Consider the following 26,226-nt stretch of genomic DNA (forward strand, 5'->3'; position numbering starts at 1 on the left):
ACAAATAGAAAAATGGCAGAAGATCCTTCTTGTAGTTAATTATTTTAAACATAGAAGCATCAAACTCACTGGCTAAGGTACAAACTTGGCAAAATTTTTAAAGTGACCTAGTAATCACAAGATTTGCTTTAGAGCCAAAGGAATAGGTAGGGTGAGGGGGATGGCAGAGAAGTCGTCCTGCAGGAAGATATGGGGAAAGAGCTGGGGGGGGCCGCACCAGGACCAGAAAAACAGACTTTGAGTCAAAAAGGGTCACAAGAGATGAAGAATAATTGATAAAAGAGTTTATTGATCTAGAAGATAGAAAAATTAAAAGCAAATACACATCAAACAGAAAAAACCCACACTATATGAAGAAAACATTGACAGAATGGATAGGAGAGTTCATAAAAATGTCAATAGTCACTTCAGTAGTGACAAGAACAATATTCAGAGAAGTGATAATGACCTAGATGACACCTGCAGAAAACCCCACCCACCAACAGCTGAACCGACATTCATCTCAAGCGCACACGGAACATTCTCCAGCATAGAAGAGATGTTAGTCTGTGAAACAAGCCTTGACAAATGTAAAAAGACTGAATTCATACAAAGCCTTTTCTCTGATCACCAGTAGAATGAATAAATCAAAAAATTAAGCAACACACTCCTCAGCAACTAATTTGTAAAAGAAAAAAAATTGCAAGGGAAATTAGAAAATGCTTTGAGATAAATACAAACAAAACCAAGGTTTACCAAAACTTATGATCTGAAAAGAAAGCAACCTTCAAAGGGAGATTTATAGGTAAAAAGGCCTAAAGTAAAATAAAAATAAAAATAAAAGATCTCAATTGACAGCCTAACCTTACTAGAAAAAGAAGAGCAAACTAAACCCAAAGCTAGCAGAGGTGTGGAGATGCTGAAGGTTAAAATGCTGATCATCATAGTAGATGAGAGAAAAAAAAATAGAATCAACAAAACCAAACATTACATTTTTTTGAATAAACAAAATTATCAAACCCTTAGCTCATTGACTAAAAATGGAGAGATGGTGTAAATAGCCAAATTCAGAAATAAAAGTGGGTACATTACTACCACCCTTACAGATGTTGAAAGGATCATAAGAGAATGCTGGAAACAGTTGTATGCCAACAAATTAGGTGTCCTGGGGAAATGGAAAGAGTTCTGGGGACAGAAATTACCAAGCCCAACTCAAGAAGAAATACAAATCTGAACAGACCTATAAGGAGTAAAGAAATCGATTCAGTCTTCAAAAATTCCTCAATAAACAAAAGGCCAGGACCAGATGGTTTTATTGGCTAGTTCTAGAAAACATTGAAATAATTATACCAATCCTCAAACAAAGTACTCTCCTTCCAAAATACACGCAAGGAGAGAACACTTCCTAACCCATCTTGTGAAGCCATCATTACCCCAACACCAAAGCCAGACAAGACACAACAGGAAAAGAAAACTGCCAACCAGTGTCTCTTATGAATGTAAACACTCGTAAACTCTACAACAACAAAGGCAGCAACCCAAGTTCAACAACATGTTAAAGGGATTATACACCCTGCACAAGTGCGACAGATGCCAGAAATGCAAGTGGGGTTCAGCCTCAGAAAATCGATGAATGTAACCCATTACATTAAAAAAAGAAGGAAAAAAATTATCTTGATGCAGAAAAAACATTTGACAAAATTCAATATTATAAAAACACTCAGCTAACCACAGGGAAGGAGGTCTGTCTTCCTTGGCCCAAAAATATCCTTTTGGGGCTGTGAAAGTATAGATACAACCACCCAGGACACAAGCTGATAGTTGCTGAAGCTGGAGTTAAACACACAGGAGTTCACTATGCTTCTGTCTACTCTCGTGTTCTTGAAATTTTCTGTCATAAATGCTTACAACATCACGTGTAAAAGGTACATTACTTTGACTACTTTCATCAGAAAAACAGGTCTTTATATTCTCAGTACACCTAAATCATCACAGGACAAATTTGCCTTCCATTTTATGTCATGTCATTTAGCAAAATGTACATTAAGTGCCAGTCTTTGGGCTAATGCATAAGCAATGTGTGAGAACACTGTCTTAGTGAATTTGAGCTTCTCTAAGAAAATTCCATAAACGTGGTGGCCTCTAATAACAGAAACCTATTCTCCCAGTTCTGGAGGCTGGAGGTTCAAGACCGAGATGGTGGTGGATCTGCTGTCAGGTGAGGGCTGCTTTCTGGTTCCCAGATGGTGCCTTTTTCCTGTGTCCTCACATAGCAGAAGGGACAGGGGCGCTCTCTAGGTCCCTTTCATAAGGGCACTAATCTTATCATGATGATTCATGAGGCTCCACCAGCAAAACCCCATCAACTCCTAAAGCTCCCACCTCCTAATACCATCACTTTGGCCATTAGGTTCTGTGGATTTGGGGGACACATTCAGTCTATGGCAGGTACACGTGGAGATGATTCTTGAATCTGAGCTTCAATCTATTAGGGTAGAAAAAAAGCAATGAAAATATGATATAAAATATACTTCATACACACACACACACACACACACACAAACTTTCATACCCAGTAACACAGCTAATATTTTAAAATGTACAGACAAAACATAAAATGACAAGCGTTTGTCAGGTTGTGGAGGAATCAGAACAATTAAGCATTATATATTTATAATATATAGCATTATATTTCTATATATTATAGAAATATAATACTGTGCAGTCACCAAGAGAACTGTGTAAAGAGGAATATAATATAGTCCAGTCACTGTAGAGAGTTGTATGGAGAGGAATATAACATAGTTGGTCACTGTTGGGAACTGTATGGAGAGGAATATAATATAGCACAGTCACTGTGGAGAGCTGTATGGAGAGGAATATAATATAGTTGGTCACTGTAGAGAACTGTATGGAGAGGAATATAATATAGTGTGATCACTGTGGAGAACTGTATGGAGAGGAATATAACATAGTGTGTTCACTGTAGGGAACTCTGTGGAGAGGAATATAATATAGTGTGGTCACTATAGGAAACTATGGAGAGGACTATAATATAGTTGGTCACTGTGGAGAACTGTATGGAGAGGAATATAATATAGTTGGTCACTGTGGAGAACTGTATGGAGAGGAATATAATATAGTGTGTTCACTGTAGGGAACTCTGTGGAGAGGAATATAATACAGTTGGTCACTATAGGAAACTATATGGAGAGGAATATAATATAGTTGGTCACTGTAGAGAACTGTATGGAGTATAATATAGTTGGTCACTGTAGGGAACTGTATGGAGAGGAATATAATATAGTTAGTCACTATGGAGAACTGTATGGAGAGGAATATAATATAGTTTGTCACTGTAAGGAACTGTATAGGGAGGAATATAATAGAGTTGGTCACTGTGGAGAACTGTATGGACAGGAATATAATATAGTGTGGTCACTGTAGGAAACTGTGTGGAGAGGAATATAATATAGTTGGTCACTGCAGGGAACTGTATGGAGAGGAATATAATATAGTGTGGTCACTGTAGGAAACTGTGTGGAGAGGAATATAATACAGTTGGTCACTGTAGGGAACTGTATGGAGAGGAATATAATATAGTTTGTCACTGTAGGGAACTGTATGGAGAGGAATATAATATAGTTTGTCACTGTAGGGAACTGTATGGAGAGGAATATAATATAGTTTGTCACTGTAGGGAACTGTATGGAGAGGAATATAATATAGTTGGTCACTGTAGAGAACTGTGTGAAGACTCCTCAAAAAACTAAACAGAATTACCATATGATCAGCGATTCCACTTCTGGGTATATTCCAACAAATAGCAATGAAAACCAAAGGCTGGGATTCAGATAGGAGGGATCCGTGCACCACTGCTTCTGGCAGCACCACGCAGAGTAGTGGAAATGTGGAATCAACCCAGGAGCCATCGCTGGATGAACGGGTAAACACGGTGTGGGGCGCACAGATGGTGAAATGTTATCCAGCCTTAAAAAGCACGGAAATGCTGGCACATGCTTCCACATGGATTCAACCCAAAAACATCAAAAACATTATGCCAAGTCACAAAAAGACAAACGCTGCAGGATTTCACTTCTACGAGGAATCTACAGCAGTGAAGTTTCTAGAGACTGAGGGTAAAGCGAGGGCTTCCGGGCTGGGGGGCGGGCAGGGGGCGCTGTCGTTTAATTCGTTTAACTGGTGCGGAGTTTCTGGGGGAGAAGAAGGTGGAACGTTCTGGAGATGGAAGAGGTGTCCGCGGTACCACAGCGTGAATGTGGTTATTGTCACTGAACGGGGCACTTCAAAATTGTTGAAATGACCAATGTTGTTGTGTGTATTTTACAGCATGGAATCTGCTGATGGTAAAGGAATGCTCAGGGCTGCACAGGAAGGAGGAACATGAAGACGCCTCAGAACAAACAGTGCCACTCATATGAGGTAACACAGCAGGAGGCGCAGCGCCGTCTGTTAGAAAGACCGAGTCAGGAAGGGAGGAAAGAGGGATTTCCATCCGGAGCCGTGACACACAGCCCCGTACCTCTCCAGCGGGGCTCAGCCACGGGCTGGGCGAGGCCAGAGGTGCTGTCTCCATTCCAGGCTTTGCTCAGGGGACATGGCCCCGTCTTGCTCTGTGGGTTTCCCTGCACCGTCTCCCCTCAAATTCCCCAGCCCTAGGATCATCACCTCAACTTGGCTTTCGGCACCATGTCAGGCGGTGCTTATGCTGTGGTCGTTCCCACCTGTGATTTGCAGTTAACAGACGCTGACTGGCCTCTCCCCATCACCCTGGATGAGGCTTGGAGATTCCTGCCTGCCCCGGAAACCAGGAGCAGCTCTCAGGCAGGACTCGGAACTCAGTCCGGGCTTTTCCTTCGCGGCCTGGTTTGCTTGTGAGACGCATGTGTGCACCCACGCAGGTCTCACAGTGTGCACCCACCCACTCAGGGCTCATGCAGGCTCTGCGTGGGGGACCCAGACGAGGAAGCTCTTCCCCGGAGGACTCCCATTGTTCCTACAAGATAACAGAAGCCCGTAAGCTGCAAAAGTGAGATTCAAGGCCAGGTCAGAATGAGTTTAAATGATGTCCTTTCCATCACTAGTTTTCAAGAACTGAGCATTCTGTGATCTATGAATGAACAGCTTGTAATACAGGCACGTAAATATTTGGGCCTGTCGAAGGGACCCGCACCTTAAGCATATGTATCTATGCATACACATATCTTTAACTGGATGATTAATGCTCTAGTTATCAGGCATGAAATAGCCTTAGATTTTGTGTTTTCATCAGCATTTTAGAAACTTTATGTTGTATTTATCATTAGAAATCATGATGCCAAACTATCCTTATGAAATGAGCTATCCTTATGACATCTAGTTACTATTTGTCAAATTGCTTCAGCAACACTGAAGATGTAATTATTAGAATCACATATTGGAAAAAATATGTGATTGCAAAGAGACAGGACAAAGGGTTGCTGAGGTAGTTGAAGGCAGAAAGGTCACTGCTGTTTTCTCAAGTCTTGCTGATAGACTGAAAATGTTGGAAAAGAACACATTTCATTCTGGCTAGTATCAGCTGACATCCTAATGTCAGGAGAAATACCCTTTTAAGTTTGATGCTATTTAGCTTTTCAGCAGACAAACTCCTTCAAAAGCATTCGAAGGTTCAGCACACATACTAAATTTTAGATACCTCTCAAAACTGTCTGAAAAATAAATCTGTTTTTCTATGATAAGATTCAGCTGATGATTTGTTAAACAATGTTTCAGGGGCTGAATTCCTGCCACATTAAACATGATGTTTCCCTTGTTATCTAAAATGTCTTTAAGAAATTCCACTATCAGTTTATAAATTTCTCAGCTAGCCCAGTGAAAGAATCAGAGAAATTAAATGGTCCTTCACTCTGTCGAGAAAAGAAAACCTTTGGGTACGATTGAGTTCAGAAAGTACCTGTCTCCTCAAATTTTCTTCTAAATATGTTTTGAAAAAGTAAAAATGTGGCATGAAAGAGCTAATGTAAAAATAAAGATAAATAAAATGTAAGAAAATTTATATTTTCTGCATGGAAAAATAACTGATTTTAATTGTTGACAGTGAAGATGGAAGAACAAGATGAAAATTATCCCGGTAGTGAATTAGAAATCAGTAGATAGGAGCTGTGCATTCTAGAACACGGCCAAGTGATCAGGAGACCAGGTCTGGACAGGAGGCTTCCATAGCAATGGGAGTGACTTTCAGGGGTGCATTTCGGTGGAGTGGAGCAAGCAGAAGTCACTGCAGTGACCCCAGGAGAGGGAGGGGAGAAGATTACATCGGTGGGATGAAGCCTGCAGAACCCAACTTTCTAAATGAGGGAAATACATTCTGCCGTTGTCATGATGGGAAAAATCCATTAACTCATGATTTATTATCTACTTATTTATTTATTTAGTTATTCAGCAACTGTGCTGAATACCTGCTATGTCCCAGGGATACAATATTGGCCAAGTCAATAAGTCCAACAATAACAGCATTTACAGTCCAGTAAAGGGAGAATTAAACAAAAAAATGAACAAGTGTATAAATACAGTAACTGCATGCTGGGAAGTGCTGAGGTTTGCACACTGTGGTGGACAGTGGCCCGGGCACGAGAGAGGCTCACGGAGACTCATTCAAGTCTGTGGGTCGAGGGTGGGGACCAAGAGCTGAGTGGCCGTGGGACCACCAGGTGCATACGCCAGCTCTGGGCTACAGAGCAGAGGTCTGGTTGAAGATAGAAATCTGTGCACCAAGGTGGTAATTGAAGAGAAGGGCCTGGATGAGGTTACCAGAGAAGAAAGTCCAGGAGGGAAAACGTACTAGAGGGAGTGCTGAGAAGTTCCAGTTCTGACCAGGTGAGCCCTGTGTGCTGGGTAAGCAAACAGAGGGCCTGGAAGGCGGGAGAAGGCCTGGGAAGTAAATACCACAAAACCAAGAGTGGAGAAGGAGGAGGCTTCCTCAAAAGGCCGAGTGCCCCCGCACGGTGGATTCAGCTGAGTGTCACAACTGCATAATGACTGTGGAGTCCTCAAAACCTTAGAGGAGATTCTGGAGTGAAGTGATAAAGGCAGAAGCAAGGAAGCCAGGAAATTCCCCAAACAGATTTATATTTCACTCCTCACCCCCTTCTGTTGTCACCCACAGACCTTCAGATGGGCCTCCCACATGCTCACTGCGGTCACTGCACTCTCTTGGGTTGGTTCTCACTCTGTATGAAGCCAGGTGGAATCCTTGCTTGGTTTCAGGGCGATACAGCTCTTTTCTATAAGTGTTTATTCTCTCAACCTCAAACCACAGAGAATAATTACTGCAATTTCACTTTAACACCACCTCATACCAAAAGCTTTCTCTATGTGTATGACTATTGGTTGGGTATCCATCTAGCAGTAGAAACTCCAGGTGATACGTGTATGTTGGGATTCAAGAGAGAATGGCAGAGTTTCACAGAGAAGTGACCCAGCTGACGCTCTCAGCAGCAGGCTTTGATAGTGCAAGTTGCTCACACCCTCACCTGCACTTCGTGTGGTCAACAATATTAACCGAACATTTCTGGTGGAATGTAATTTTGTTTCATTTTGGTTCAATTGTCATTCTCCTAATGGTCAATGAGATTGAACAACTTTTCATTTATTCGTTGGTTATTTGGAGACATCCTTTGGTGAGTTGCCTGTTCATGCTTTTTGCCCTTTTATTGACACTTTTTCTTTATTAATTTATAAATATTACTGTTATTATCACTACAATGATTCCTTTGATAGTCATGGATATCGCAGATGTTTTCTTTTCGTCGGTGACTTTTTAAACAAACAACCTTAGTGGGGTCTTTGATCAATACAACTTCCTTTTTCTTTATAGCCAAAGCTTTTTAATCCAATTTAAGATTTTTCCCTCTTACTCTAATAACATAAGAGAGTATCTTTCATTATCTTCTGGTAGTGTGATAGTTTTACGTCACACATTTAGATCTACAATCCATCTAGATTTTATTTATTTCACTCTGTACTTCCATTTGATCCAGCAGCACTCACCCAAAAGCCTTTCCTTTTTCATTGCACAGTGCCAGCTTTGTTTTATTTATTTATTTATGTATTTTTCCATAGGTTCTTGGGGTACAGGTGGTATTTGGTTAGGTAAGTAAGTTCTTTAGTGATGGTTTGTGGGATTTTGGTACACCCATCACCCAAGCAGTATACACTGCACTCTATTTGTAGTCTTTTATCCCTCATCCCCTTCCCATTCTTCCCCCCAAGTCTCCAAAATTCATTGTATCATTCTTATACCTTTGAGTCCTCATAGCTTAGTTCCCACGTATCAGTGAGAACATATGATGTTTAGTTTTCCGTTCTTGAGTTACTTCACTTATAATAATAGTCTTTGATCTCATCCAGATTGCTGCAGATCCCATTAATTCTTTCCTTTTTATGGCTGAATAGTATTCCATCATATATATATATCACCGTTTCTTTATCCACTCATTGATTGATAGGCATTTGGGTTGGTTCCATGATTTTGCAATTGCAAATTGTGCTGCTATAAAATGTGGATGCAAGTATCTTTTTGGTATAATGACTTCTTTTCCTCTGGGTAGATACCCAGTAATGGGATTGGTGGATCAAATGGTAGTTCTACTTTTAGTTCTTTAAGGAATCTCCACACTGTTTTCCATAGCGGCTGTACTATTTTACATTCCCACCAGCAGTGTGGAGGTGTTTCCTAATCACCACATCCATGCCAACATCTATGTGTTTTAATTTTTTGATTATGTCCATTCTTGCAGGAGTAAGGTGGTATCGCATTGTGGTTTTGATTTGCATTTCCCTGATCATTAGTGATGTTGAGCATTTTTTCATGGGTTTGTTGGCCATTTGTACATCTTCTTTTGGGAATTGTCTATCCATGTCCTTAGCCCACTTTTTTATTTTTCAAAATTTCAGAAATGACTTATTTATGTATTTATTTTTATTTGACTTTACGTTCTGGGATACATGTGCAGAACGTGCACGTTTGTTAGATAGGTATACATGTGCCATGGTGGTTTGCTGCACCTATCAACCTGTCATCTAGGCTTTAAGCCCTGCATGCATTAGGTATTTGTCCTAATGCTCTCCCTCCTCTTGCCTCCCACCCTCTGACAGACCCTGGTGTGTGATGTTCTCCTCCCTGTGTCCATGTATTCTCACTGTTCAACTCACACTTATGAGTGAGAACATGCAGTGTTTGGTTTTCTGTTTCTGTGTTAGTTTGCTGACAATAATGGCTTCTAGCTTCATCCATGTCCCTGCAAAAGACATGAATTCATCCTTTTTAATGGCTGCATAGTATTCCCTGGTGTATATGTGTCACATTTTCTTTATCCAGTCTATCATTGATGTACATTTGGGTTAGTTCCAAGTCTTTGCTATTGTGAATAGTGCTGCAATAAACATACGTGTGCATGTGTCTTTATATTAGAATGATTTATAATCTTTTGGGTATATACCCAGTAATGGGATTGCTGGGTCAAATGGTATTTCTGGTTCTAGATCCTTGAGGAATTGCCACACTGTCTTCCACAGTGGTTGAACTAATTTACACTCCCACCAACAGTGTAAAAGCATTCCAATTCCTCCACATTCTTGATAGCATCTGTTGATTCCTATCTTTTTAATGATCGTAATGATCGCCATTCTAACTGGTGTGAGATGGTATCTCATTGTGGTTTTGATTTGGATTTCTCTAATAGCCCCCCCGCCTTTTTTTTTTTTTTTTTTGAGACAGTCTTGCTCTGTCACCCGGGCTGCTGGAGTGCAGTGGTGCCATCTCAGCTCACTGCAACCTCCGCTTTCTGGGTTCAAGTGATTCCCCTGTCTCAGCCTCCCGAGTAGCTGGGACTACAGGTGCACACCACTGCGCCTGGCTAATTTTTTTTGTATTTTTTAGTAGAGATGGGGTTTCACTATGTTGGCCAGGCTGGTCTCAAACTCCTGACCTCAAATGATCCACCTGCCTCAGCCTCCCAAAGTGCTAGGATTATAGGCATGAGCCACTGCGCCCAGCCAATAGCCCACTTTTAGATGGAATTGTTTTTTTCTTACTGATTTGAGTTCGTTGTAGATTATGGATATTAGTCCTTTGTCAGATGTTTAGATTGTGAAGATTTTCTTCCACTCTGTGGGCTGTCTGTTGACTCTGCTGACTGTTCCTTTCGCTGTGCAAAAGCTCTTTAGTAGTTAAATTCCAAGTATTTATCTTTATTTTTATTGCATTTACTTTTGGGTTCTTGATCATGAAATCCTTGCCTAAGCCAATGTCTAGAAGGATTTTTCCAATGTTATCTTCTAGAATTTTTATAGTTTCAGGTCTTATATTTAGTTTCAGGTCTTTATATTTCCCCACTTTATGTTTTTGTTTTCTTTGTCAAAGATCAGTTGACTGTAAGTAGCTGGGTTTATTTCTGGGTTCTCTATTCTGTTCCATTGGTCTATGTGCCTATTTTTATACCAGTACCATGCTGTTTCGGTGACTATGGCCTTATAGTATAGTTTGAAATCAGGTAGTGTGACGCCTCCAGATTTGTTCTTTTTGCTTAATATTGCTTTGGCTACGTGGGCTCTTTTTGGTACCAAATGAATTTTAAAATTGTTTTTTCTAATTCTGTGAAAAATGATGTTGGTATTTTGATGGGGATTGCATTGAATTTGTAGATTGCTTTTGGCAGTGTGGTCAAAGACCTCTACAAGGAAAACTACAAAACACTGCTGAAAGAAATCATAGATGACACAAACAAATTGAAACACATCCCATTCTCATGGATGGATAGAATAAATATTGTGAAAATGGCCAGCTTTGTCTTAGATGAAGTTTCCCTGTGTGCTTTCTTTTCTCCTGACTCTTCATCGATCTGTTTTTAATCCCTTTCACTAGTGCCACACTGTCTTAAGAACTTAGTTTTCTGATAAAACTTGATATTGGGCAATGTATGTTCTTATCTTTGCTCTTCCTCAAAATTTTTTGCTATTCTTGTTTCTTTTTGTTTCTACATAAATCTTATATTAGCATGTCTGTCATCAACACACAAATAAAAATGGCCAACTGGAATATAGGGAGAATTTTTACTCTCACAATATTGCTTCCTCCAATCTCAGAAAATAGTATGTTCTTTCATTTGTTTAGGTCGTCACCCACTTCTCTCAATAACCTTTTTATAATTTTGGTATAGAGGTCTTACACATATTTAGATAGATTGTTTTCTAGATATTTGATAACTTTTGATACTATGGTAAATAGCATGATTAAATTTTTTTATATTAAGTGCTAGAAAATAAAATAGTTTTTGTATAGTGACATTGTATTCAGCAAGCCTAACTTACCTGTTAAATTTGATAATTTATGAAAAGTTACTTTTATAACCATGTGTTATCTGTAAATGAAGATACATGTATTTCTTTACTTAAAACATTTTACCATGTATTTACATGCCTTATTTCACTGACAAGAAACTCCTATAAAATGTTGACTAAAGTTGTTAATAATAAAATCTTTTTCTTATTCCTGATCTGAAGATAGAAGCTTTTAATATATTAATAATATTGGATCTAAGATTTGTTTTTGGCTCTGGTGATACCATTTATCAGAGAAAGAAGGTAATTTTTATAGCAAATTTTTATAAGGTATTTAAAAATAATTAATAGATATTGAATGACAAATATAAATGACATAAATATAAATATAAAATATAAATGACAAATGTTTTTGTCATTTACCTAGATAATTTTTATTTTATTTTCTTAATATATAAAAATACATTAATATAAACTCAGTTTTTACATTTATCTATTTTATATATCAGGGACCCCATTTTACTTTTATTTGTTTGTCATATTTGAATCCACATTTAAGATATAAATTGTCCAGTAATCCATATTGTCAGATTTGTGAATCAAGGTAATACTGGTATCATAAAACCCATTACAATGAATTATATATTTTTCATTTTACCATGAAGAATTGATATAGTCTTGGGTTTTTATTATTATTATTATTATTATTATTATTATTATTATACTTTAAGTCCTGGGATACATGTGCAGAACGTGCAGGTTTGTTACATAGGTATACACGTCATAGTGGTTTGCTGCACCCATCAACCCGTCATCTACATTAGGTATTTCTCCTAATGCTATCCCTCCCCTAGCCCCTTACTCCCTGATAGGCCCCGGTATGTGATGTTCCCCTCCCTGTGCCCATGTGTTCTCACGTTCTCATTGTTCAACTCCCACTTACAAGTGAGACCATGTGGTATCTGGATTTCTGTTTCTGTGTTAGTTTGCTGAGAATGATGGTTTCCAGCTTCATCCATGTCCCTACAAAGGACATGAACCCATCCTTTTTTATGGCTGCATAGTATTCCATGGTGTATATGTGCCATTTTTTCTTTATCCAGAAATACCATTTGACCCAGCAGTCCCCTTACTGAGTATATACCCAAACGTTTATAAATCATTGTACTGTAAAGACACATGCACACATATGCTTATTGCAGCACTTTTCACAATAGCAGAGATTTGGAACCAACCCAAGTGCCTGTCAATGACAGTCTTGGTTATTTATTTAGTAAAAGTTTGGAAGAATTTATCAATGAAGCCATCTGACACGAGTCTATATTGCACTAAGGTTTTAATAACAGCTTCTGTGTCTTTAAGAGCTAGATATCTATTCAAATTTTCTATTTATTTTTGTATAATTTTGATGTGTGGTGCCTATCTAGGAAATTGTTTTATTCAAATTTAAATATATTGACATAAATTCATTCATTGTTTCCTCTTATGGTAGCTTCTGTTTTGTTTGCTGGTAACCACTTTATATTCCTCATATTGGCAATTGAGGAATACAATGGAAAGAAGTGCATATCTTATACTTTACTTATGAAGAAGTCTCTAGGGAAGCCCCAAGACAATATGGGACAAAAACAAAAGCACAAGAGAAATATGAAGCATCTGGCATATATAGTTAGAAAAAAATAAACACAACCCAAATCCTAGCCAGATTAACAAAGAATCACACAGTAAAGACATTTTTGCCTCCGTTTCTATTATCTGATAATTATATCTGGCTTTTGACAAGATAAAATACTATGTGATAAGCTAGAAAGTAAGAAAAAATAGTCTAAAGAGACAAACATGAAAATGAACTCAGATATTGCATGGATTTTAGAAGTATTAGATAGAGTATTTAAAGTAACTATGAATAATATGTTAAAGGCTCTCATAGAAAAAGAAGGCAATACTCAAAATTGGATGGACAATGTAATCAAAGAGATAAAAATGCTAAGAAAGAATAAAAAGGAAAGGCTACAAATCAAAACACTCTAATAGGAAATAATGAATGTTGTTGATGGGCTCATCAGTGGAATGGATTCTGCCAAGAGTCAGTGACTTAAAAATGTGTCAATAGGAATGTCACAATAAAAATGACTGAAAATTTTAAAACAATAGGAATTCGAGAACTGTAGAAAAATTTCAACAGGTATACGTAACATATGCACAGGGGATGGAAAAAGATAATCCATACTAATACTAATCAGAATAATACTGCTAGAGAAATTAGCTTAGGACAAAGGTGACTTCAGAACAAGAAAAAATATTCAGAGATAGATCGGGGCAGGACGGGGCATTACAAGATAGATGGTTCAATTATTCAATAAAGCATAACAATAGTAAACATGGACATACCTAACAACAGAGCATCAAGTTATATGAATCAATACTCAATAGGACTGAAAAGATAGACGAATATACTACTACAGCTGGAGAATTCAACACCTCCCCTTCACTAATCAAGAGATACGGCAGGCAGAAAATCAATAAGGACATAGTTGAACAGAACCTGAACAGAACCATCAACTTGCTCTAATTGCTGTTTATAAAATACTCCATGCAGCAATAGTAGAATACACATTCTCCAACTCATGGAACATTAACCAAGATGGACCACATGCTCGACTGTAAAACACACCTTAAAAATGTCAGAGAATACACAGCATATGTTCCCAGATCACACTGTAATTGACTGCAAATCAATAGCAGAACAATAGATGGAAAGAAAAAACCCGAATATTTAAAGATTAAACAGTACACACTTAAATACACATGAGTCAAAGAACTTTCAAGATAAATTGTAAAATATTTTGAGCTAGATAAAAATGAAAGTACAACTTATCAAAATTTGAGGGATGTAGTGAAAGCAGTACTTAACAGGGAAATTTATGGCATTAAATGCACATCATAAAAAAGTAAAGATATAAAATAAAATTAATAATCTAAGCTTCCGCCTTAGGAAGAAGAAAAGAAGAGCAATTTAAGGCCAGAATGATCATCTGGACATGGATTAGGAGTGGAGAAACCAGTGTGCACTCATGTGGTCCTCAACATAGGTTCCATAAAGACATATTTATAGAAATATGTATGTACATGTGTAGATTCCTGCTCTGTCACTCACTAGGGCTAAAAGCAATGACATCCCAATATCAAAGATAACATGAAATACCCAGATCTTTGCTTCAATTGCTAATCTCCAGTAAAAGGAACCAGGGCTCCCCAGAGAAATTGTGGATTCCAGGAGTAGAACAGGAAATAGACAAGGTAAGCTGGGGGCACCTTGTAGAGCTAGAAAATTAATAACTGCTGAAAAAATAAAAATGAACAGCCACATTGCCAGGGCACGTCAGGGCCACAGGAGCCAATGGAAAGATCTGACCTGCAACTGAAACTGGAAAGATTAAACAATAATGACAACAAAAAGCAGCATTAGCTCATAATCCAATTATAAAATAAATACCTATGAGTTTATCATGATATGAACTAATGGGTAAATATGTAAATATTTAACAGACAAATCTCCCTTGCAGAGGAATTCCAAATAAAGTTGCAGACTCCATGTTCTTAGGGGAAGAGAGCATAACTCCTGCTGCTTAAGTGAAGCCCATGCATAGTGACTTTGCTCCAGTGAGTCTGGAAAGCGGGACAAGGGAGTAACTTTCCTGTGGAGAAAACTGGCAGAGGCCATGACCGCCAGGTGAGGCGGGTGCTGCAGTGATGAGTCATTGACAGAAGGCGCCTTGACAGGGTGTAATAAAAATAGCACTTTACTTCTATGGTCTTCTTCCCCAAATTCCATAATCCCAATTGGATCATCAGAAAAACCCCAACTGAGAGAAATTCTACAGCATGCCTGACCATTACTCTTCAAAACTATCCCAATCATAGAAAATAAGGAAAATCTGAGAAACTGCCAGCAGAGAGGGGTCCAGGGAGACGTGACGGCTGCATGCACAGCGGCATCCCGGACGGGGTCCTGGAACAGAAAGATAACATCAGGTTACCAACTAAGGAATCCCGAATAGGCTATGGATATTAGTCAATGATTACTATTACGCAAACATATGGTCATTATGTCAAGATGAGGAACAAATTTCCCATCTTGTCAAATAATTTATTGAGCACATTTATCAATTGTTAAGTCTGTCTGATAGCTTTGTTTGATTTCTGATCTCCTGATGTTTGATTTTGATTGAGATTAAATGTCCTGATTGTGGTGAGTCAGTGCAGTCTCTGTGTGTGCTTGGTGACATCTGAGTGAATGTCACACGACTGTGTAAATGATAGCAGAGATAATGGGGGCTCCGGATGATACAGTCTTTTCCCAAAGCGGAGCCATTTGACGCTGGCTGGTGGCCCAGCTAGAGGCAGATGACGCCTGCTCACCTAGGGACTGAGGTCACCCAGCTGTGTCTCAGCCTCTCTTTGAGGGCACCCTTCTTCTTACTAACCCGTGCTTCTGGGGGTCACATGTGGAGCTCCAGCTTCAGCCCCTTGAGATTAAAATCAGTTTCTGTTCCTCTTCTCTCCAGGGCCAGCCTCCACTACATCCCTGGCCGCACCAGCCACCAGGGATTTGGTCTTTATGGGGAAAGACAGGAAGAGTATTTAAGACATTTAAAGTAGAAAATATTTTTGGCCTTGAGGAAAAATATTAAGGCTCTGAGAAAGAAAAATAGCCTTAGATTCCTGATGACACTGACTTCCCAAAAATGGCAAATGTTGTGTGGAGAAGGAGAGAGATCTTCCCCGTGAGCTGGCAGGACCGTCCGTCATGTGCGCAATGCCTTGGACGCAGTGTGAGAAGTGGGTAAATTCTGTGGCACACACCAGTGATTTGAACAACAATTTATGGCTCTCTCCCCTCTCTATTTTTTCTTTACAGTTTTATTCCCTCTGGTTCATAGTACCCTTTTTTCTAAAACTAATGTGATTTTTGAAACAACAGATGTGATAAACCAAGATTAAATTATGTTCCCAAATTTAAAAAAGTTTGAGGAGAAAGTAGTTTCATAATCAATGTTTGATAAGCACAATTATTTTTTAACATGTAAGACGATACCAACTTAAATCTAGACAGTACATTAAAGTTTAAAAGTTCAGTTTGTAGGAGTGTATCAATAGTTAAATTAATAATTTAAAAGTCTCTTTATTTCTGGCATAATATTCTATTTTTATTTTCACTTGTAAAACATACTATAATTTTGTATGCAGAATGTAAGGTACCAATACCTTTGTTGAGTTTTGAAAATATTTATTAATTAAGGAATATCAATATATAAAATTATCTTCTAAATAAGCTTTATGTTGATCAATAATTTCTGGACCAAATTAACTTTAAGCAAATGAGAAATATGTACAGCTGTCACAGTGTAATAAATTAAAAAATGATCATTTCATTGATTTGAGTCAACTAGCTATTTTCTGCATAGTTTATAATGTACAGAAGGTGGAAGATGCATGTCTGATACATTTCCTGGGAATAAATGTATCATCTCTGAAGCTATTATGGCTCTAATAAGGAACTCCTCATGTTTGCTTTGGAAATCCCACTTAAGATGAAGAGAGTTTTTTCTTTCCTCCAGTGTGATCAGCAGTGCTGGTGATTACCAGGCTTCTCATGCCTGTTTCTAACAGACCAACACTTTTCTAGGAAGTGCTAAGCAACTTGAATCTCACTCCTGGAACACAAGCCCCAGCCATATGGATAACAAACATTTATCCTATTTATATGGGAAGTCATAGGAACACATGGTTTCCTAACCTGGACATCAAGGTCTTTGGAGGAATCTTGCAGCCTGTTCCTGGCAGCTTTCTCTCCCCTCCTTCCTAGGCCACCAGAGCTGGCAGGGAGCCCAGTGGGAAGGTGGCATTTCTGCTCAGCAAGCAACTGAGAGAAGCCTGCCCTTGGCAATAGAAAGTTCTAACGAGGACCCAGGTTTTTAGACAGCTAGAGTCTCCGTGTTTCTTCTGATTGTGGTAGGAAATAAAGCCAGGAAAAATAAGTCTTTATAAAAACAGCATGGGTGTTTTTGTGATAGATTTCCAACGGGTAAAAAAGGGAACTACGTTAGAAATGTGAGCCTGGCAAGAGGGAAAAGCTGGCATTAAGGACCTGCCGAAATTCTGAATTAACTTTCTTTTCTATGCCAGAGTGAATTTAAAATAGATATATAAATGTCTGTTTCATTTATATTCTTTAGTGAAAGGTAAATACATAAGCAAAATAAAATTTAAAATACTACTATTGAATAAACAATTTGAATACCACTATGAAGTAAGACATAATAGATTATTGAAGAAAAGGAAGCCTGGACCCTCCTGTAAAGTAAGTGGAGGAGGCTGCAGAGAGAAGGATCTCTCGCCAAACTGCAGGAGAAAAGCATAGCCCTCCAGCAGGAAATGGAAGATGGTGATTTCAGGACATTTGTCAGCTAAAGCTTTCACAAAACAGCTTTATGCAGCCTTTTGAATAAATGCTCTCCGTGGTTGTGTGGAGGAGATATTATTAGGAGGGCCTGAACTCTTAAAATAATGAAATTGAGTTTACTGTAACTTTGTAGAGGTAAAGGAAATAAAAATATGCTTCTATAAGTTATATGGGAAAGAGAACTTCAAAATCAAGAGAAAGAGAAGTTTTAACTTCCTTACCTCTGTTTGTTTAGGCTGTCTTGTGGAGGTCGGTATTATTACACACTACATTAAACATCTTGCACAGAAAAACAAAGTCAGCATATTCTCTGTCAGCCAATGGAAGAGAGTGGAGTAAACCAGTAATTCCTTAACACACATGCTTTAAAACAGCAAACTATTAGACACAATGTGGAGTATGTTTATGGTCTGTTACATTTTATGAAATGGTTTTGTTTATTTTTTAAATACTTGTCATGTTAGCAATCTCCTGATCAGATGGTACATTTAAAAGCCCAGAACAAAATACACATGGAATGATCATCTTCTCTAGGAGCAACGAAACCCAGGCTTTCTGGTTTATTTCTATCCTTTCATTAATGAAATCATTACAGTTTTGTTAGGTCTAATTCAAAGACCAAGAAGAAGGCATTTGGATGGAAAATAAAGGGAGCAAGTTTTGTATCTTTTTAATGTGTTTTCTACAGCCAGGACCACGCCCTTGAAAGCAAACTTCAACAAAGAAGTGTAATTTCATAATAAAGAAAAGAAAGAACCCTGTAAATACCTAATTCCAGACTTTGCTTTGTCATAAAGTCAGTGATCTTCATGCACCCAATTTCACGTACAAATTCCCATTTCTTACATATAACTCCTTTCTATTTACTGTTGAGGTCGTCTCCTGATGTGGTTAAAAATACATGACTCTGTAACTATGATTTTTCTCATGATGAAAGTGAGATGCAGGACAAGTCAGCTATTATTACGGGATATATACGGATGTGCTGGGATGGAGTCCTCCACAAGAAATCACGGGGGCAGAGCACGCTCTTAAGTCTCGGAGCTTCTTACCTGAGAATGTTGATTCCGAGTCGCTACAGTGGCTTCCAGGAGTTGTCAACTTTTAAAAAATTGGGTTCCACTATTCCAAATCCTGGTCTCCTTCTTTGTTGAGAGAGAAGGAAGGTGGATGGCAAGCATGACGTGCGGGCTTCTGTAGGGGCTCTTGCTGTGGGGTAACCCTTGATAAAATAAAAACTTCAGCCAAATTAAATTTAAAAGTCTTTGAGCAATGAATGAATTGCGAACCAGGCTGCCTTCTGAGTCAGAGTAGGTTCAGAGGCTCCAGCACAACCATTTGGTGGAAGAAGATTTATGGACATTGAAGGGACATTGGATTGGTTATGGCTCAGCATTTGCCTTATTTGAACACAGTTTGAACAGTTGGCTATGTTTGATTGGCCGAAACTCAGTGACTGGCACAAGTGTAAGCTACAGTCTACTTACACCTCTCCTTGTTATGGTTCATGATGTGCAGAAAAACCCTTAGGCCGAACTTAAAATATGTAAGGAGGCAGCTTTAGGCTAAACTTGATTTAACACCCTCAAGATACCCGAGTCTCTTGCAGATTTGAGTCAGGATGGCTTCAGCCTAAGGAAGAGCTTGCTGGGCTCCTGGTAAGCGTGGGAGGTTGGAGGAGCCGCTGCCTGGGGTAAGTGTGGGAGGTTGGAGGAGCCGCTGCCTGCAGTGCACAGTGTGTAGGTGTCCAGCTGAATCTTCTCAGATACTGTTATGGGATTTAGGGGGGTGTCGTTTTTCTGGCTGGAAACCTCTGTGGCTGGTGGGGCCTTTGCCTGAGTTTTGCTCTGGCCTGCTGAGCTCTTTTCGCCCACTCTGCCTGGCAGGCTGCACTTGGCTCACACTACCAGCCTCGGTAGTTGAGAGGGCAATATTGCCCACCTGTGACTCTGGGTGGTATTTTCCCGCCAGCCGGTGCTGCAGGCCCCAGAGGCCGTGGTGTCAGGAGGGCCATGGCACAGGGGCTGCGTGGGGAGGTTCTGAACCATGGAACGTGGGCAGAGGTGGCGTAGCCAGTGCCAGGCCCTTTCCACTTTCTGTACCATCTTCCAGCCCTCTTCCTCCTATAGAGACAGCCGTGAAAACCTCGGGAGGCCTGGCAGACCCAGACTGGATGTGTCATGAGCCAGAAAAGGCATGACGCCACTGAGACCCCGGTCTTTCCCTATTTCCACAGCCAATATAAATTACCCTCAGCAAGACGACACCATGGAGAAATGCTTCCACCAGGCACAGAAATGGTTCCGGGGGCTGGAGATTGAGATGGTCCCCAACCACTGTGCAGTTCTAAGCACTTCAGGGCCCACAGAACAAAGGGGCTAAAAGCGGGCCCAGGTGACCGTGAGAGAATGGAGTTGTTGCTGCCCGAGGGAAGAGAGGACTGTCTCCCATGCCCAGAGGCCCCGTGGGAGTGGTCCTAGCATGCCTGTCCAGGATAAAAGCCAATAGAGGCCCACACAAGCCCCAGGCAGGAGGGACCCCCATGGGAGCAGCCGCTGAAGATGGAGAGTCCGAGAGCTGCGAGGCTGATGGGGGGCCCAGGGGAAGCGTGGAGCAGCGTGTGAATTCCATCTGGGGCCCCCGCGCGGGTGCAGGCATGGCCCTGCGGCGCCAGATCTGCGTCCTGATCTTGGAACTGAGCTGGAGATGCGGGGCGTGGAAAAGGCCAGGGCAGCCGTCCTCTCCCGACTGGCTTCTGATTGCAGCTGAGACCGCTGACACCGGTGTCTGGCGTTGCTCCTGAAATCCTGACTCTCGAAATCCACCGCACGCCTTTCTGCATAGAGCAGCGAGCTTGCTTCTGGGTCAGCCTCTGAGCCAGTGTGCTTTATTGCAAGCGTTAGAAACATGACTTCTAACATTGCAGGTAAATGGATGCCTTTTCATAAGTTGTATATTTATAACTGTAAATTTGTAACCTATATGACTTTAACATCTCTATTTTTGATAACAATTTAGTTTTGTTTTTTTTTTAAGTGCATGAGCATCTCATTTCACAATGACCTTTGCCCAAAGTAGTCTTGGTTGGACATTTACAGTCAATATAAACACAGTTTCATAGACATTTACGTCAACTTGAGTTATAAATTATTTGAGAAAATACACTATATAAAAATTAAAGCCAATTTCAAATCTTTAAAATCAAGATACAAAAACTTCCAAATAAATGTCAGAATGCATAATGAAGTTTGAAATGCTTTATTTAGAGTTTATTAGTCACTAAATCTAAAAAGAGGATAGAAAGTACTCACATTTGATAAGTAAAACATATTTAATTGAATCAATAAGTAAGATGGTAAATTAGAACCTAAATGTTTTATTTGATTTTGGTGAATATGAAGTATACTGTATCCATTTTTAGATAATTTTTAGTCACATTTTCAAAGTTCTGAGAAAACTGTGAAACACGAGGCAACGCTTTCCTGGGTATCTGCTTTGGCACAGGAGAGTTTATGATTTTTTTTTATTTCAAGTTAAAGGAGGAATGATATATTTCAGTGAAGAATCCCAGCTCAACGGGGCTCTTCTGAGAACTGCAGAAAACAGCTCTGGGCTCCTCCCTCAGAGCACCCGCCCAGCTTCCCTCTCCTGGCACAAAACCTTGATGCAAGCGGCGTGCGCCACAGTCCCAGGGTTCTCTGGCTTGTTTGTAAATCTGTCAGCTGAGGTAGTTTTTTGTTAGTTTGTTTGTAAATATGTTGAAAATAGATCCTACAAACAGAAAAACAGGATTTCAACTGACTTCTACGTTACCGTTAAATTTCTTTTCCAAATGCCCTTATCTCCTTTTCATTCTTTTTTATGCTGAGTTATTTGTTCTCTGAAACAAGGCACATTGCTGTTTACCTTCATATTCGAGTCTTGATATATTTTTCTAAATAATCTAACCTTATGCTTTTTTCCTATGATAGTTCAAGTTCTATTGCCCAAACTATTTTTCTTTCCATAGCTAAATCATTTGTTGTGAAATTTCTGACTCTTGGACTCAGGCCTTCCTCATCTTGCTTAACATTTTTTGTTTACTGTCATGAGTAAACATGAAATGTGAAAAAGGTTTTCATATTTTTATTCAGAGATCACTTCCTCAGACAAAACCGTCTGCATGCTAGTCATTTTGATAAGCGAGTGTCATGGGCTTTTTCTTCTTTAAATTTAAATTGAATAAAATCTCCAGGCTACCAGCAAGTTCAGAACGAGTGCTGAACGCGGGGTACAGTGCAGCCACAGACACCCAGTGAGGGTGAGTCTTGTCTGGCAGAGAAGGGCGAGGCTGGGACGTGGCAGCCGGACTCAGCTTGACCACAAATCTCTGCCCAGCGAAGGCTGCCATGCCACTGAATCCTGGGAAGAAAGCAACACAAATGCCTAAACTGGAAGGAGTAAAGGTGCCCTGCAAGGTGGGTCAAGGCTTCAACAGGTAAATCTAGGTGGAAATGGATCCCAACCATAGCACGGACCTCACAGGGCAGCATGTGGGGTTCAGCCCAGCCTCCACTGATGGGCAGGGACATGGGGCTCTGGCAGCCCCGGGGGCAGAGGAGAAATGCAGCCAGCCCAGGGCCACGTGCCGGCTGAGCCTGAGAGCACCACGGGGACAGCCTCAGCTGGGCACTGCAGCTTCCGGCAGAGAAGCCCACGGGCACAGGTGGTAAAAATAAAGACTAAAGAACCAGAAATAGAAAGTATTAACAAAAATGCCAGTGATGAACAAAGTGGAAAAATTGAATTTGTGTTCAAAGTAATGATATTAAAAGGCATTTGAAAAATGCAACTGTCAAAAATAAGTTTGTAAAATAAAGGACATAATAGAAAACTCATTATAGTAATAGATTTAAAAGACTTTATTTTGCTTTCATGGAAATTGGGGGTGATGGGGTTAATGAAAAAATTTAAAAAGTATTTTGTCATTCATTTAAGAATGCTAATAAATATTTTACTCTTGGCATTAATGAGAGACAGTGGCTCTTATTTTAGATGTAAATAGTATACAGTAGAATAAATATAATATGCTAGTTAAAAGGGAAAAAAATGAGCAAAGAAAATACTTCTAATGTAAAAGCTAAAAGTGGAAACTTTTGTCTTCACGCTTGTTAATTAAAAAGAGAGCTAGAGAACAAACATTACATATTACATCTTTGAATGTTTTACTCCCGCTAAGAAAAGAAAAATACTATCGGGTCAATTCCAAAAAAAACTCTGAGTAATTTTTTTTTTTTTTTTTTAACAGAGTCTTGCTCTGTCGCCCAGGCTGGAGTGCAATGGCACAACCTCAGCTCACTGCAACATCCACCTCCTGGGTTCAAGCGATTCTACTGCTCCAGCCTCCTGAGTAGCTAGGATTATAGGCACACACCACCACACCCAGCTAATTTTTGTATTTTTAGTAGAGACAGGGTTTCACCATGTTTGCCAGGCTGCTCTTGAACTCCTAACTTCGTGATCTGCCCACCTCGGCATCTGCCCACCTCGGCCTCCCAAAGTGCTAGGATTACAGCTGTGAGCCACCGTGCATGGCCAACTCTGTGTATTTTTAATAGAACAAGTGCTATATACATATTGATACTCAAAACTTCAGCATAAAATAAAGGGCCAAGATATACGTGGAAACTGCAAAAAGCTAACGGAAAAAGGTGTGGGGATGCGTTCATTTCCTGTGGCTGCTGCCAAATTACCAAAAACTTAGTAGCTGAAAACAACCCAGACGGCCCCACAGTGCTGCCTGTCAGAAGGCTGAAGGGCTGCACTGGCTGAAATCCGCAGGTCACAGGCTTGGTCTGTCTGTGGTCTCCCCGTGGTCCATTTGTGTTCTCTCTGTGGTCTCTCTGAGGTGTCTCTGAGGTCGGCTGGTGGTCTCTCTGAGGTCTCTCTGTAGTCTCTTCAGCATCTCTCTATGGTCTCCTCATAGTCTGTCTGTGGTTTCCTTGTGGACTCCCTGTGGTCTCTCTCTCCAAAGTCTCTCTGTTATCTCCTCATGGTCTCTCTGAGGTCTCTCTGTGGTCACCCTGTGGACTCCCTGTGGTCTCTGTGATTGCTCTGAGGTGTCTCTGTGGTCTCTCCAAGGCATCTCTATGATCTCTCTGAGGTCTCCCCATGGTCAGAAAATTCAAACCACAAACATTGCAAATAAATATCAAATAGTCCTCCATGATGATTATAACCTTGTTTATATATTTCTACTGCCTACATTCATGATTCCTGTGCTAAGGTCTGAATGTTTGTCCCCTCCAAAACTCAACGTTGAATCTTAATTGGCATTGCATCAGTATTTAGAGGGAGACTTTTAAGAGGTCGTTAGGCCACAGGGGCCCTGCCCTCATGGTGGGATTAATGGAGTGGTTCTCTCCTTCTCTGTGCATTCTGCCATATGATGGCACAGCAAGGAGGCCCTCGCAAGATGCCAACACCTTGATATTGAGCTTCCAGCCTCCAGAACTGTGAGCCAATACATTTCTGTTTATTATAAGCTACCCAGTCTCAGGTATTCTAGTATATCAGCACAAAACAGATCACGACATCCTGTGTCTTAAAATGTAATTTAGTTTTTCCAAATTTCTGAAAATCTTTAAATATTTTTGCTTCATGTGCTCAGTTTTCCATATTTGCTGAGTTTTTATAGGAATATTTCTCCTGAATATGGTTACTGCCATAAACCATTGTCTAATGGAGGGATCACTGAATTAGTGGATCCCTCCCAGGACCTCTATTTTGATTTGCTGTGTTCTACAGAGTTAGATAGTCCCAAGGCCAGCATGTGTGTGTTCCTAGCCAGGGATTCACCTATTTATGGAAAGTAAGCTATATTTCTTCCCAAGCCAATATAGTTTTGCTTGTCATTATATCATTTAACTAAATTAAATACTAATATTCATAATTCCTGAGTTAGGACTAAATTGAATACTTTGGAAAGATTTGTAAATATTGGAGTCCATTTTGATTAAAGGAAAAGCAAAAATAAATAAATAAATAAATAACTTAGAAATAGCCTATACTAAGATAATTTTTCAAGTGTCTTTAAAGTTATGTTCACTTTGAATTGGAAATCTCTGAGAAACATTTTAGGTGAAGTTTAAGTAGCAAAGACTATTCCTACCTCTAGTCATCAACCGATATCAAAGAACAGGAATAGCACCTTTATTTAAATATTGGCCAATTAATAATTATTTGTATGGTATACATTTCTAATGTTCATGATATTGATATATCATTATTATTCTCTTCTGTAAGTGACTTATTGAACTCTGTTTCTAAACATTTTTTGGTATTTTGGAGAGAAGGGAGTATTAACAGGAAGGATTTGTTTAATCCCTTCATCTGTATAACAAACAAAGATGACACTGGATTGACTTCTTTTGGCCTCTAACATGGGCATTTCATCAACTGCCATGATTTTGCCAAGTGACTATTTGGAAATAATGCCATCTGTATTAGTCTGTTTTCACACTGCCATAAAGAACTACCAGAGACTGGGTAATTTATAAAGAGGTTTAATTGACCCACAGTTCCACATGGCTAGGGAGATCTCAGAAAACACAATCATGGCAAAAGGTGAAGGGAAGCAAGGCATGTCCTTACATGGTGGCAGGAGCAGTGGAGGAAGTGCCACACTCTTAAACCATTGGATCTCATGAGAATTCTCTCACTATTATGAGAACAGCATGGGGGAAATCCATCCCCATGATCCAATCACCTCCCACCAGGTCTATCTCCTGACACATGAGGATTACAATTCCACATGAAATTTGGATGGGGACACAGAGCCAAATCATATCATTCCAACCCTGCCCCCTCCCAAATCACATGTCCTCACATTGCAAAATCAACCATGCCTTCCCAACAGTCACCCAAAATCTTTACTAATTCCATCATGAACTCAGAATTCCAAGTCCAAAGTCTCATCTGAGGCCAGGCAATTCCCTTCTATGAACCTATAAAATCAAAAACAAGTTAATTACTTTCAAGATACAATGGGGGTAGAGGCATTGAGAAAAGGCTTCCATTCCAAATGGGATAAATTGGCCAAAATGAAGGGGCTACAGGCCCCCATGCAAGTCCAAAATCCAGCAGGGCTGTGATTAAATCTTAAAGCTCCAAAATAGTCTCGTTTGGTTCCATGTCTCACATCGAGGGCATGCTGACGCAAGAGGTGGGCTTCCAAGGCCTTGAGTAGCTCCACCTCATGTTTTGCAGGGTTCAGCCCCCACAGCTGCTCTCAAGGACTGGCACTGAGTGCCTGCAGTGTTTACAGGTGCACTGTCAGTGTACTCTCATGCTGTTATAAAGAACTGCTCAAGACTGGGTAATTTATAAAAAAAAAAAAAACAGGTTTAATTGACAGTGCAAGCTGTCAGTGGATCTGCCATTCTGGGGTCTGGAGGATG

At 39.9% G+C, this 26,226-nt stretch overlaps 2 long non-coding RNA genes across 2 annotated transcripts in view; both read left to right on the plus strand.

Annotated features, from left to right (window-relative positions):
* The window catches only part of LOC129057793 (uncharacterized), a 35,685-nt gene extending 19,851 nt beyond the window's left edge, over positions 1–15,834 (plus strand). Inside the window, exons 5-6 of the long non-coding RNA XR_008522575.1 lie at positions 4,330–6,858; positions 12,815–15,834. This is a non-coding gene — a long non-coding RNA (uncharacterized LOC129057793). The remainder of the gene's footprint in view (positions 1–4,329; positions 6,859–12,814) is intronic.
* Positions 15,835–21,088: 5,254 nt separating this feature from the next.
* LOC129057794 (uncharacterized) lies at positions 21,089–23,992 on the plus strand. The gene is made up of 3 exons (XR_008522576.2): positions 21,089–21,515; positions 22,023–22,245; positions 23,076–23,992. It is a non-coding gene; the product is annotated as an uncharacterized LOC129057794 (long non-coding RNA).
* Positions 23,993–26,226: the final 2,234 nt, after the last annotated feature.

This window comes from Pongo abelii, chromosome 12, assembly GCF_028885655.2.
Source record: "Pongo abelii isolate AG06213 chromosome 12, NHGRI_mPonAbe1-v2.0_pri, whole genome shotgun sequence".
Classification (NCBI taxonomy): domain Eukaryota; kingdom Metazoa; phylum Chordata; class Mammalia; order Primates; family Hominidae; genus Pongo; species Pongo abelii.